The sequence below is a fragment of the Oryctolagus cuniculus genome, chromosome 2, assembly GCF_051225735.1.
Source record: "Oryctolagus cuniculus isolate XC-2025 breed Fujian yellow rabbit chromosome 2, ASM5122573v1, whole genome shotgun sequence".
In the NCBI taxonomy this organism is placed as follows: Eukaryota; Metazoa; Chordata; class Mammalia; order Lagomorpha; family Leporidae; genus Oryctolagus; species Oryctolagus cuniculus.
Window position 1 is genome coordinate 89,398,328 of NC_142868.1, and position 13,453 is coordinate 89,411,780.

General features: G+C 49.4%; 1 long non-coding RNA gene across 13 annotated transcripts; it reads right to left on the reverse strand.

Annotated features, from left to right (window-relative positions):
• Positions 1–692: 692 nt before the first annotated feature.
• On the reverse strand, positions 693–13,036 carry LOC149127884 (uncharacterized). 13 transcript variants are annotated; one of them, XR_016230065.1, is made up of 5 exons: positions 12,816–13,036; positions 8,784–8,941; positions 8,508–8,551; positions 5,167–5,300; positions 1,979–3,249 (listed from the first exon to the last, which is right to left on the reverse strand). It is a non-coding gene; the product is annotated as an uncharacterized LOC149127884 (long non-coding RNA). The 13 variants fall into 13 exon arrangements; XR_016230067.1 differs by lacking the exon at positions 1,979–3,249 and adding an exon at positions 4,686–4,798; XR_016230064.1 differs by lacking the exon at positions 1,979–3,249 and adding an exon at positions 4,790–4,847.
• Positions 13,037–13,453: the final 417 nt, after the last annotated feature.

Here is a 13,453-nt window from a genome sequence, read left to right on the forward strand (position 1 = left end):
GGCTAATCCTCCGCCTTGCGGCTCCAGCACACCGGGTTCTAGTCCCAGTCGGGGCGCCGGATTCTGTCCTGGTTGCCCCTCTTCCAGGCCAGCTCTCTGCTGTGGCCCGGGAGTGCAGTGGAGGATGGCCCAGGTGCTTGGGCCCTGCACCCCATGGGAGACCAGGAGAAGCACCTGGCTCATGCCATCGGATCAGCGCAGTGCGCTGGCCACAGCGGCCATTGGAGGGTGAACCAACGGCAAAGGAAGACCTTTCTGTCTCTCTCTCTCTCACTGTCCACTCTGCCTGTCAAAAAAAAAAAAAAAAAGAGTAGGGCCGACATGTTCTTAGCATGGAGCATAATGCTGGCACACAACAAAAGATGCTTCAAACATGTGGGGCTTATACGAGTGCCAATGAACGAACAAAACAGACCATAGCAAGCAACTAGGAAGAACATGAAGACAATTTGGAAGAACTGAGGCTGGCCAAACATCTCTTAGGTGATGCTCCTTAGACATAGGAACCAAAGTGCAATGTTGTCATTAATTTTTTAAGATTTTTGGTTGGGGTCAGTCTTGTGGCACAGCAGTTTAAGTCACTGCTTGCAGTGTGGCATCCCACGTTAGAGCGTGGGTTCAAGGCCTGGCTGGTCCACTTCCAAACCAGCTCCCTGCTGATGCACATGGGAGAGCAGTGGAGGATGGCGCAAGTGCTTGGGTCCCTGCAACCCACATGGGAGACCCAGATGGAGGTCCTGTCTCCTGGCTTCGGCCTGGTCCAGCCTAGCTGTTGCAGCCATTCAGGGAAGAGAAGAAGTGGATAGAAGATAAGTCTCTCTCTCTCTCTCTCTCTCTGTGCTTTTCAAATACATTTTAAATAAAATCAAATGCAATAAAATCAAAATTGTACATCCGTATGGGGTACTGCGCAGTATTTAACACAACGTACACAACGTAAACATCAAATCCTGCAGTGTCTCCTTGAAAACGACACCTTCCAGGAGGGCGTGCCAGCTGTTTGGTTTCCGCCTCAGGTCCTCCTTCGGGGCTCCAATGCCAGTGAGCTTGCAGCTTGGGCCTGGAGCATTCCCGCGCACTCTGTTAATGTAAATGATCTGTCATCTTGACCAGCAAGGTTAAAGCAAGGTACCTGTTAGAAGAAGGAAATGAAGAGGCGCGGAGTAGCATGGAGAGTTCAAGTACAATTGTTTTCCATGGGAGGTCAAGTTCACTTTGTGTCGGGCACTTGGGCTAACAGTAACCGATTAAAGGGGACAATGCCATCAATTTTGTTGGCTTTTTAACTCCTGGGATGCTTCCTACTCCCCACCCGCTCTGCTTATAAAAACTTCCCAAGGCTTCTTGAAAAAATGGATTTTTTTTGCCATTTCTTCCTTGGCCACACAGCGCATGGAGCTTATGGCTCCTTTTGTCCCTGTCAAGTGCTCCCCCCTGGTAAGGTGCACCCCAGACAGCACCCTGGGCCCGCCCGGTGCAATTCCTTTCCGTGTGTGTGTGTGTGTGTGTGTGTGTGTTGCATTTCCTGCTTGGAAGAGACTGCGTTTGTGTGCGGTGCATGGCTGCAGTGTGCAGGCGGGCCAGAAGAGGGAGGCTGCATGAATTCTATTCCTGTAGGGCTGAGATGAAGGGTGCTATGAGGGGGAGCTGGGCGACCACAGAGGGGAGAGGGAGTGGTCAGAAATGCAAGGACGGAGAGGAGGAGGGGTCGGGAAATCAAAATTCTCATCAAGCAATCACGGCAGCTGTCACGTCGGCATGTTCTGTGTCTGACTTACGCAGCCGCATTTTAGAAGCGAAGCGTCCCATGTTTCAGATGAGGAAATCAAAACGCCGAAAAAAGAAACCCTTCAAACTCTCAATTTGTACACTCATTTTAAGGCAGTTGGACTGCTGGGCTGTGACCAAGTCATTTCAGAAATAAATATTGGTGGTGCGAATTTTTTTTTTTGGTAATTTTTAATGTTCACTATTCTAGGCTCTGGGTCAGTAACCAAATATGTGGGAAGTCTTTAAAAATACCAATGAGAGCATTTGAAATAGCACAGCTGGAAACCACTACTTTTCACACTGGGCTTCATTCAGAGTTCAAGGTTGTACATTTTTCTCCCACACAAATTCAACAGAACAAGAAACCACAAGAATTGAGTGTTTTCCAAGTCTGAACTGGGGCATAGGAACTTCAGGAAAGAAAAAAAAAACCTGGACGAGGATACGTTTATTTGAAAAGCTGGCTGCGAGGTCCTAGAGTCATGCTAGATATTTGACATTTACCCAATCGTTGGTGGCATTCAATCAATATGCAATGACACGGACACTGTGGTCAATTTCCTGACGGGTCTACACTGGCTAGAATTTTCCAGATGAATCACTTCTATCCAGATTCCCTATCTCAACCAGCTCCAGATCTGCCCTCTCCATGAACCCCAATGATGGTGGCCGCCAGGATGATGTCCCTAGTACAGTCACAATTCTGTCCCAAGTATTTCTGCTGCAGGACTGCGTGTGTCCCCAGAGAGCGCCCTGCAGAGCCCTCCACTGGGGAAGGATTAACCAAGTGGCTAAAGGAATAAACAGATCATCTCCAAGCAGACGGCCCAGCGGTACACGTTCTTTCAGTGTAAGGGCTGGGGGCTTTGCCGCGGAGGGGGCAGTTTAGGAAACAGGAGGCTGATCTTCCTTCTTGATTATATTTCCATTGAGTTTGTCAAGCAGCTCCGAGTCTTATTTTTCCAACATGAGTCACTGATGATCTAACAAATTAATTACCCATCCATCCTGCCCCGAGCAGTGAGGTCATGGGAGAACGGGTAGACTCAGCCCACTTCCCCCCGGACTGCAGTATCACAACCCTCCATTTAAGAACGTGAGTTTGATGCCAAAAATTGCCAGTGTAGGTTGGAGTCAGCCCTAAATGTATCTTATTATACACAGAGGCACACAAATGCAATATGTCATCTGTAATGGTTCAGAACAATGCCTAAAAAAATAGTGTCCTGGCCGAGATGAGTTTTATAACCTTTGATATATGACTTTCATTATTAACAATAATTTCTGTAACTGCATCCAAATTCAGGAAGACATCCGATGAATATTAATTTTAGTTTTGATTTATTTTCTGCTCCCGGTGGCTCCCTCTAGGGCAGCCCGGCGCTCCCAGCGTCCCCTTGGCCCTCCAGAGTGAAAGCCTCATGGTCCTGGGCATGGCCCAGTTCCACCAACACAGGCACTTGGGGCTTTGCAAATCTGCTGAAAAAGAAAGATTTTTTTTCCTCATTCCTCTCTCATTTTCTTACCTCCCTCTATGTTACAAAGCCTTCCCCTCACACACCCTTTGTCATTATATTAAAATCTAATTGCAAGACAACTCTTCTGTGCTAAGTCATCAACAAAAGCCCAATTATTTCTAATGCATGCAGAAGGGTGGGGGTGGGGGGGGACTTGCCAAACAATAAAAAGGCATGCGGTAACCTAAGCCTTTTTCACAGTCAGGCTTCAAGTTCACATGTGAATTTATGCCAGTTTTGACATTAGCCGAAAAAATTAACAGTTCTCAAAAATGAAACTCTCACAAAAGGGGTTTTGTGTTTCAAGCAGAATAAATTATAGTGTGATGTTATTAAAACACTTAGTTGTTAAGTTGCCAAGAAAATCCAGTATATTCACACAGACTCGAGGACCTGTCTCCATGCAAAGTAATTAAATTAGATTTATGGGCTGCATTACATCAGTGTTTGATAGTTCATTTTTCCTTTCTTCATATTTTGCCCTGCTTTATTAGAGCAAGTGACAGATGGTAAAAATAGTGTGAAGTTTCTTGGCCCTGTGCTAAACCCCCTTTCGGTAGTATATCTCTCTTCTGTCAGTTCTCCCCAGCGATGATAAATTAACCTCTCTCTTTGTATCCCGAGTGTGGCAGTAAAGCTCTCTTTGACACAGCACTATCACTTTATCTTAATCTGTGCTGTTTCCAGGAGAGAGGGAGATGATGCAATCGCTACCCTGAGTTTAAAGAGAAGATTTATTGTGTCAGAAAAGGGAAGGATGATTAATATAATATGCATCATTATATTTTTCATTTTGTCTCATTTGTCGCCTTCCTCTCGTGGAATGCGAGGAGTTCGCCAGGGTGGGCCACCCCTTGGACTGCCTTTCCCCTCTGCCAGCTCTTCCCCCTCCCCTCTCTCTGCCTGGTCCCCACCAGGCCTCCGTGGAAGTGGGTGGGGTGGGGGACACTTTTCTCCCTGGTGGCTACAGCCAGCTTCCTGCTTTTCCCAAGGGAGGCAGCAGCACCTACTTGGCGCAAGCCTCCCCCTTGGAGACTTAACCAAGGTCTCGGGCTTTATGTGAGGTGCGTCAAGCCAAGGTGTGCCTGGGAGCCTCAGGGGAGCTGGGGGTCATCCTGGAAGAGCCTGCTGGCAGGACAAGTAGTGTCATGTCTGACATTGTCACAAGAAGGGACACTCTAGTAGGATCATTGACCTTAAGATAACAAAGCTATATATTCCCCTTCAATGGCCCCTTGCCTCCAAATCACTCATTTGGGAAGCTGACATCATTCATTCAGCTCCACAGGCAATCATTCATGCGAGTATGGGGCAGGCACTGTGACACACACCAGTGGGTGTGAGGCTGGGGTGTCCCCTGACCTCCTCCCACCCAGGAGGCGGGGGCCACAGCCACATTGGTGCTCACCCTCGATCCCGTGGCCTGGCTGATTGGGCCAGGCCTGGGCCAGCCGAGGTTCTCTCTCTTCTAGGAATCTGGAAGTGAGTGAAACTGAATACGAGCCAGGGTGCTGGAAAGGGAGCAGGAGAACTTGGGCCACTGGGGGCAGCTGGCACCTGCTGCGAGGATGCAGGAACAGGGGCTGGGAAGTTGAGAGAGGACTTCCCGGATGCTGACACAATTTTCCACGCATCCCCGTCAAAAGATCAGATTGTTTTCTGTCCTTTGCAACCAAGAGTCTTAAACATGCGTATTTCCACCAACTCCCTAACATGGGGCTCGGTCTGCCCCCTCTGCTGCCCCTCTGCCGTGCCTTGCCCATCTCTACATGCCTGCATGGGCTCGCATTGGCCATCCCTTCACCCACAGAGCCCTCCCTGGTCCCACACCCTATCCTACTGCTCCAGCTCTTGTCACTGTCTCCCTTGAGTGTCTTACCACCTGTGCCACGAAGTTTAGCAATGACTCAGTTTTTGAAGCATGTATTATGTCGCAGCGCTAGTCACGTCTCCCCAAGGAGACCAGGGGTTGAGGGGAGCACCGTGAAGGCAGCACCTTGATGGCTGTCGAAGCTGCTAATAGCAAGATGAAAGCGTTCTTGTTGGACCCCAACAGGAAGGGACCAGGAAATAAGCAAGGGCTGGCCCGAGCGTGCGTGCCTACCTAAGCCCTCTCCCAAGGACTTCCCAGAGGGCCACAGGACATTCCTCCTGGTTCGACACATACCACATGTTTGGTGGCACACCCAGCATGCGTGCACAGATTTCTGTGACAAAGTTTGCCTTTGACCTTGTTTCAGCTGCAGCAATTCAGACAAGATGGTCTTGATGGAAGCAGGCACCTGCAGCAACGAGCTAACAGCAACTCCTGTTCAGGCCTCCGAGGCTAATGAACTCTGCATCCAAGGAGCTTATATAAAATTCGCCCTGTTGCCTTGGAAAACAGCTTCCTCAACCTCCTGGAACACGTGGTTCACAATGGGATGTATATTCTGCCTTCCCACCCTGCCATGCTCTGCTCTTCCCAAAGACGGCCCCTTGGGGAAGCTCCCTCTGACTGTTACGTGGGTTGGCACTTCTACCCCCTACTTTTCTATACCTTACTTGTGTCTCTTTCAATGCCAGCACCTGGTTTGACTGGGCACCGCTCTCCAGCCAGACTCCTGACCATCTGGCAAGGCTGGGTAAGCCTTGTGCTTCTGCCCTCCGTCACACGCCTTCGTCTCCATCACCTTAAACAGGGCACATGAACCCATCTCCAACAGACGAGAGAACCAAAACACGGCCACGGCATGTGGAAAAGGTGACACCATACACAGGAGAGTGAGAGGTAACACTGCCAGGAAAAGTCAGGTCAACTAGCAGAGCTAGAGGTTGACGCACATCAAACCCAAACTTTGGATGAACCAAGCGTCATTCCAACTTAATTTTGGAAATCTAAATATATGGAATGCATTAGCTGGTTTTATTTTTGGCAGCAGACTTAACCATTCTAATCATGTTTTGCTCCAGTGAATTTTAAAATTAGTTTGCATTTCCTAAGCACACATCAGCTGGGCGAGGGCTGCTGGAGGGAGAAGTGGGAGAGAGGGTGCAAAGAGAAAGCTTGAGTGGGATTAAAACTTCCCTGGCAGATGCTTCATTAAGTGGATAATCCACATGCAGATACACAGGAGCGCACTAGAACCGAGTCCTTGGGCCTGGGAGAACGTAATAGTGCCAACAGATGCCTCCCTACCAGCCCAAGATCATTATTTTTAAAAAGGTGCTAAGTTAGGCCGGTGCCGCGGCTCACTAGGCTAATCCTCCGCCTAGCGGCGCCGGCACACCGGGTTCTAGTCCCGGTCAGGGCGCCAGATTCTGTCCCGGTTGCCCCTCTTCCAGGCCAGCTCTCTGCTGTGGCCAGGGAGTGCAGTGGAGGATGGCCCAAGTCCTTGGGCCCTGCACCCGCATGGGAGACCAGGATAAGTACCTGGCTCCTGCCATCAGATCAGCGCTGTGCACTGGCCTCAGCATGCCGGCCACGGTGGCCATTGGAGGGTGAACCAACGGCAAAAGGAAGACCTTTCTGTCTCTCTCTCACTGTCCACTCTGCCTGTCAAAAAAAAATATTAAAAAAAAAAAAGGTGCTAAGTCAAGAAAGGAGGTTAGGGGGAAAAAATGGTTATTTATTGTCTCATACCTCTGGGAAAAGGAGGAGCCAAGAACAAAAACTTATTGGTGACTGTAAATTATCTCTACTTATTTGTAGAGCTGATTCGTGTATTGTTATCTATGAACATGGTGGCAATATTAAATGGCGGTAGCATCCATGTTTTTTGCCAAGGGTTCAACATACTTTGTGAGCATTGGTTCTTTATCCTCAGCCAGAACTGGGAGGAAAACAGGGACCAGGGTCTCCACCTCTTAGGTGGTGGATATGTGTCCAAAGTCCACCTTCTCCCTCCAGGATAGTTCAATAGCAGCGATGGCCATTTGTGGGACCTCCTACAGTGTGCTAGAAACTTTGTGCATCACGTTTGACATCCTTAGCACAGCTCTGCAGGCTGGCTTGAATAGCTATCCCCACTTTACAGGTAAGGAAACTGTCACAGAGAAGCTACGCTAGAAGAAAGCGGCTAAGCTGACACAGAAATCCAATGACCTGGCCCGAGAGCCTGCACCCATTGGATGCAGCTACTTCAAGAAATACAGACACTGAAAACGCAGCCCATGTGTTGAGCTGCAGACCCAAGCATGGAGGGTGCACTCCCTAATCCTCTTCAAGTGAGGTGGGGACTGCAGGATGTCAAAAGCAGTGCGCTGCCCAGGGCTCCTGGACTGCTGTGCTAGGCTCAGCTAAACTGTCCTGCATCCCATAGGGGCACCAGTTCTAGTCCCGGCTGCCCCTCTTCCAATCCAGCCCTCTGCTGTGGCCTGGGAGAGTGGTAGAGGATGGTCCAAGTCCTTGGGCCACTGAATCTGCGTGGGAGACCCGGAGGAAGCTCCTGGCTTCAGATCAGCACAGCTCCGGCCATTGTGGCCATCTGGGGAGTGAACCAGTGGATGGAAGACCTCTCTCTCTATCTTTCCCTCTCACTGAAACTCTACCTCTCAAATAAATAATCTTGAAAAAAAAAAAAAACTGTCTTGTGTCACCTGAAAGACTGTCCTCAGTGGACGGCTGTCCCTTAATGGGATCATTGCTCCCCTGGGATCCAACAAAAGACTGATGGAACCAGGCATGCATGGAGCAGCCACTGGTCTTGCTCAGTAGCCAAGTTAGAAGAAAACTGGTAATGCAATACCCTGGCCTGCCTGCCTCTCCTCTTAGTCCCTTTTCTGTTGATGAACAGCACCTGAGGCTGGGCAACGCATAAAACAAAAAGGTCTCTTTAGCTCCCAGCTATGGAGGCTAGATGTCCAAGGTCAGGTGGCTGCAGGTGTCCAGCTTCTGGAGAGGGCCTCGTGCTGCTCCGCCGGGCAGAAGCACCAGAGAGCGAGGGGGTGCCTGCCGAGAGGAGGGGACAAGGGGCCAGGCAACCCTCGCCACAGCCAGCCCACTAACAACCCATGCTCGCAACAACCCATCCAACCCATGCTCGCCACAGCCAGCCCACTCTGAGGAGTGGCACTGACTCTCTCATGAGTGCAGAGCCCGCGTGACCCAAGTGGCCCTGAAAGACCCCACCACCTGGCAACATCACCGCACTGGCTGTTACATTTCAGCATGCATGCTGACAAGGACCCGTCTCACCCAAGCCACAGCACACCCCGTGCAATGTTAGCTTTGCAGATTGCCTTTGGTAATCTGGGGACAGCAGCAGGTGGAAGTGGTGGCAGGGCTGAGAAAAGATGATCAAAGAGGAGTCCAGTTATGGGGAGGACCGCAGAGCCCTTAGACAAATCATACACGAGTAAACCAACATTAAATTCAGGACTGTTAGAAAAAAGGCTGATAGATGTATCCGTCCTCCAGAGGGACAGCAGCAATAGATGGGTGTGTGTGTGTGTGTGTGTGTGAGAGAGAGAGAGAGAGAGAGAGAGAAATCAAGAGATTTTAGGGAATTTATGTACACCATTGGAGGGAGAGGAAGGGCTGGTCCAAAATCCTAGGGCAGGCAGCAGGTTGTAAAATAAGGCAGGATTTCCGTGTCCTAGTCTTGAGGTGGGATTTCTGGTTCTCCAGGAAATCTTGGCTTTTGCTCCTCCAGCTGACAATGTGAGGGCCACTCCTGTAACCAAGGGTATTTTCCTTTACAGAAGCTCAGTGGATCCTAGCTACCTCTACAAACTACCTCCTGAGATCAGTGTTAGACTAAATCACTGGGTATCAGATCCTGGCCATGCTGACATAGAACTAAATATCCCAGTAGGGTTACCCTACAACAACTATGGTCACTGTTTTGTGTTCTCTTCCAATAATTACACATATTTTACATAGTTGTAAAAACTGTATTATAAAGAATTTACTACTTTTATTGTGCATTTAATACATGTTCATTACAGGAAATTTGTAGACATAAAAATTTGCCATTGCAATTTCATATGTAATTTGTAAACTCTTTTTCATGTTTACAAGGCTCTCCTCCAGGGGATTATGGGTGTTAGAAGAACGGGGACCACATTGCATTCGTCTTTTTAGGCCTGTCATTAATTACGGTGCCCGGCACATGCCAGGTGCCCATTGGATGTTATTTTAAAAAATGGGTTTTGTCACATAGCACCAACATTTATTATTTGCAATCACTATATGATAGTCCTCCAAAGTTCTCTCCACTCATCACCTATTGCTATATGAAGATTTGATTTTTCAAGTGTGTTTTGGAAATTTTTTTCCTTTCCTTCTGATAATTTTTATGGCTAGAAACATGTTTGTCATATTTTTCTTTCATTCGAATAATTCAAGAAAACTTATTTACATGTGTTTTTCCTTTAGGGTACCCTGGCCTTAATCACACTGACTTGTCAAACTACTCATTAATTTAGCAGAAATGAAGTGTCGAAGTGATTGACAGGTCCACTAAGAGCTGTCACGCAGCTCTTCACCAAACTTTCCCAGGTAACAACTGGGCTTTAAGTGTCATCCTACAACTTCCTGCAGGACAATGGTGTCGCAAGTCTGTAAACTACGCCTCCCAGGTTGCTCCGCCAGTGACTCCCGCTAGCTTTCACTCGGGGTGCAGGAGCATCGAGGCGGGAGAGGAAGGGGTCCCCCTCTTGCCTCCTTTTGATGGTGTTTCTTCCTCCCCTGCAACCCCTGAGGCTGCGATCCCCTTCTCTGGTCTCAGGTCTCGTCCCTCCGGCCCCAGATGATCTCCAAGTTTCCTGCAGGTCTCCTCTGTCTAAGCTCTGCGTCATCTCTCCCGGGTACCACCTCTTCTGTTGGAAATGCAAAGCTTGGTTTCTGTCTTCCTGGCCAGACCCTGACTGACGCACCTGCTCTCCCGACTGGGGTGGAAATGTAGATGTTAGGAGTCAAGGAGGGCCCACACTTCCAAAAGCTTTCTGTTGAGCTGTGTTGATCATGTTTTATCATTACCATCATTCTATGAGGTGTGTGCATCCTAAAAGGTTCCCTGCCCAGGGAGACACCATTCTTACAGATGGTGAAAGGCTCGGCCGGGGTGCCCCTCCCATGGACAAATCACCCAACCCCAAGTCCAAGGCTACAGCCCAACAGGCTTCGGCCTTCCTCTAGCACATTTACAGCCCTGACTCATGCCAGGGATAGGGAGGGGCCGGGCGACTGTGGTGACCCCTTTAGCTCTCAGTCCCCCACACTCATTCCCATTGGCCTGTCCCCGCTGTCTACACTGCCCTGCTTTGCAGTTCCCATGGAAACCAGCCAGGTCTCTGGCTCAGGATCACCCCGACTTCTGCTACTGACCCAAACCCTAGTGCTACTTCTCCCTGGCCCTGTGTGGCCCCTGATGCCTGGGATCTGTGAGTGTGAACAGCTCTTTCCCAAGCTTCATCCTCATTTCCTTGTGTGCCTGCACCAACTTTCCCAATCTATATTCAGAGTCTGAAATTCCTACAATAACAGCCATGTTTCCTAAACACTGTTCCTCACACAGCTTGTGTCCAAAAGGTTTTTAACATTTATTTTATTTATTTATAAAGCAGAGTTACAGGGAGAGACAGAGAGATAGATAGAGACAGACAGACAGAGTCTTCCATCCACTGGTTCGCTCCCCAGATGGCCGCAACAACCAGAACTGGGCCAGACCAAAGTCAGGAGCCAGGAGCTTCTTCCGGGTCTCCCACATGGGTGTGGGGGCCCAAGGACTTGGGCCATCTTCTACTGCTTTCCCAGGCTATTAGCAGGGAGCTGGATCAGAAGGGGAGCAGCTGGGACATGAACCAGGGCCCATGTGGGATGCCGGCATCTCAGGCAGTGGTTTAACCTGCTACACCACAATGCCAGCCCCGAAAAGGCTTTTTAATAGGTGCTGTGACACAGCAGGTTAAAGCCCTGGCCTGAAGTGTCAGGATCCCATATGGATGCCGGTTCTAGTCCTGGCTGCTCCTCTTCTGATCCAGCTCTCTGCTATGGCCTGGGAAAGCAGTAGAAGATGGTCCAAGTGTTTGGGCCCCTGCACCCATATGGGAGACTCAGAAGAAGCTCCTGGCTGTTGGCTTCAGATAGGCACAGCTCCAGCCGTTGCAACCAATCAGGGAGTGAGCCAGCAGATGGAAGACCTCTCTCTCTCTGCCTCTCCTCTCTTTGTAACTCTGTCTTTCAAATAAATAAATCTTTAAAAAAAAATAGGTGCTCATTAAAGATTTCATGGTTAAATGCTTTGAAGAAATGTTGGCCTAAATAAGTTCTTTACTGCAGGACTTCTCAGAGCTTTTACTGTATTAATGTGTACTATGTGGGGTTTGGGATTTTTTGCCTCTAAACATTTTTTATTTATATTTTATTTGAAGTGGGGAAGAGATCATCCATCCACTGGTTCATTCCTCAAATGAGTGCAACAAGTGCAACCCAGGCCAAAGCCAGAACTCAATCTAAGTCTCCCACACGGGTGACAGAGACCCAAGCACTCGACCCAGTGGGAAGCTGGGCTGGAAGCGAAGGAGCCAAGACTCGCATCAGGCACTCGGACATGGGATGAGGGGTGCCCCAAGCGGAATCTTAACTACTGCATCTAATGCCTTCCACTCCTAATGTGCACTTTGTTTTTTAAGATGTTTATTTGAAAGGCAGAGTTACAGAGAGGTAGAGGCAGAGAGAGAGAGATCTTCTATCCACTGGTTCACTCCCAGATGGCCACAATGGTCAGAGCTGTGCCGATCCGAAGCCAAGAGCCAGGAGCTTCTTCCAGGTCTCCCACATGGGTGCAGGGGCCCAAACACTTGGACCATCTTCTACTGCTTTCCCAGGCCATAGCAGAGAGCTGGATCAGAAGTGGAGTAGCCGGGACTCAAACTGGCGCCCATATGGGTTGCTGGTGGGCAGGCAGATGCTTAGCCCACTGCACCATAGCACCGGCCCCCTTAATGTGCACTTTCAATCTCCAAGACTGTATCTCAATATTTTTAAACCAAGTAGTCTTATCATACAATGTATAGTTATATACCTAGGGACACCCATCTTTCAAGAAACACCATTTGGGAAATGCCTATCTATAGCAATCATTTCAAGAATTTTATCTTAATGAAGACAACTTTAAGAAATTGTTAATAATGACTGAATTAAGAGCCGGTGTTGTAGCATTCTGGGTAAAAACTGCCACCTATGACACCCATATGGGTGCGGATTCAAGTCCCAGCTGCTCTTCTTCCAATCTAGCTCCCTGCTAATGCACCTGGGAAAGCAGTGGAAGATGGCCCAAATGCTTGGATCCCTGCATCCACATGGGGGCCTGGAAGAAGCTCCTGGCTTCAGCCTGGCCCAGCCTTGGCTATTGCGGCCATTTGGGGAGTGAATCAGCTAACGGAAGATCTCTCTCTCTTTCTCTCCCCCCCCCTTTCTTTCTGTGTCTCTGCCTTTCAAATAGATAAATAAATAAAGCTTTAAAAAAATACAAGAAGACTCTTGCTAAATTTCAGACTTGACCCACCCGCCGTCAAGCATGAAACAGTGATCATTCTACTTACTTCTCTTTCTTCCACCTGAAGACCCACAAGGGCCGAGCTGCAGGCAAGCAGCAGCAGCTTACCAGGAAATCTGGAGGAACCCAGGAAGAGCGCAGCTCTGCAAGGCCCCGCAGGAACTGGAATAGAGAGTTAGGAAGGCCCCGGGGATGAGGAGCCTGCTCTCCGCCCCGGCCCCTTCCTCCAGCTACGCCTGCTTCCCCCCACCTGGGGCTGCTTTATACGCTCCTCGCCACGTCCTGGCCGCACCTGAGTTCGTGGGCAGCTGCCTCACGGTGGCTGCCCATCAGGTGCCTCTGCCAGGTGCTCAGGCTCGCGGCTTCTCTGGCACTGAGCGCCACGGGCGGCTTCGCGCCCTCCTGTTCTCAGGAAAGTGCTGACTGCAAAAGTCTGCTTGTCAGGGCTAGAGGCTTCATTTTTCTCCCTGAGAAAAAGCATTCTGAATCCTGGGAACAGAAGGCAGATTTTGAAGTCCTTTTTTTTTTTTTTTTTTTTTTTTCCCTATCTTGCAGACTCAAGTTGGCTTCAGGTGCAAGCATTAAAGGTTCTCGCTCCTGGCGGGATCTCTTCCCTTCCAAGCCCTTCCCCCACCGCAGCTTCTCGAAGCCCCTGCTCAGCCTCCCCCTGCCCCCCAACCACTT